The following is a 657-nucleotide window of genomic DNA, read 5'->3' on the forward strand; positions in this document are numbered from 1 at the left end:
CTCTATTTATGTAAGCATAAAGTTCAAGGTTTATCGGTATTTTTTTAATCGATTTATCTCTGGATCTGGAAGTCGTAGACAAAAAAGAAAAATTTCCTAGTTCCTCATTTTTTCTGCTCTTTGTCTTAGAAACCTCACCCAAGTAAGCGCAACTGCTCTTTTCAAATAAATGTAAATGTAAAATGTAAATGCAGTTTCTTTGTGTTATTATATCACAACTTTGATACTCACTGCAGCATTGTAGGATTTTTCCACAATATCTCAATAATCCTAACATCCACTGTTTACCTACCGTGCTGGCACCGGTCGCTATGCGCATTTACATGTCATAGCTACTCATTTTCCTCACGAGGCTGAGTTAGTTCCTCATTTTTTCTGCCCTTTGTCTTAGAAACCTCATCCAAGTAAGCGCAACTGCTCTTTTAAAATAAAAATTTCACTAGTCATAAAATTTGACCCCGCCGGGAATCGAACCCGGGTCTCCCGCGTGCAAGGCGAGCGCAGTAACCACTATGCCATGGGAGCTGACCTTCTAATATTTGAAAGACCCTCAAAAACCCATTCATAAAAAATTCTCCCAACCCTTTGACTCACCTATGGTCGCCAAGTCCACATAGGCGTTGTTGAACACGAACAAGTCCACCGAGACGCCGCTAT

The 657-nt window shown here is 40.5% G+C and overlaps 1 non-coding gene across 1 annotated transcript; it reads right to left on the reverse strand.

Moving 5' to 3' along the window:
* Nucleotides 1–453: 453 nt before the first annotated feature.
* On the reverse strand, nucleotides 454–525 carry Trnaa-ugc. The gene has a single exon. It is a non-coding gene; the product is annotated as a tRNA-Ala (tRNA).
* Nucleotides 526–657: the final 132 nt, after the last annotated feature.

The sequence above is a fragment of the Diaphorina citri genome, unplaced genomic scaffold, assembly GCF_000475195.1.
Source record: "Diaphorina citri unplaced genomic scaffold, Diaci psyllid genome assembly version 1.1 scaffold31762, whole genome shotgun sequence".
Lineage (NCBI taxonomy): Eukaryota > Metazoa > Arthropoda > Insecta > Hemiptera > Psyllidae > Diaphorina > Diaphorina citri.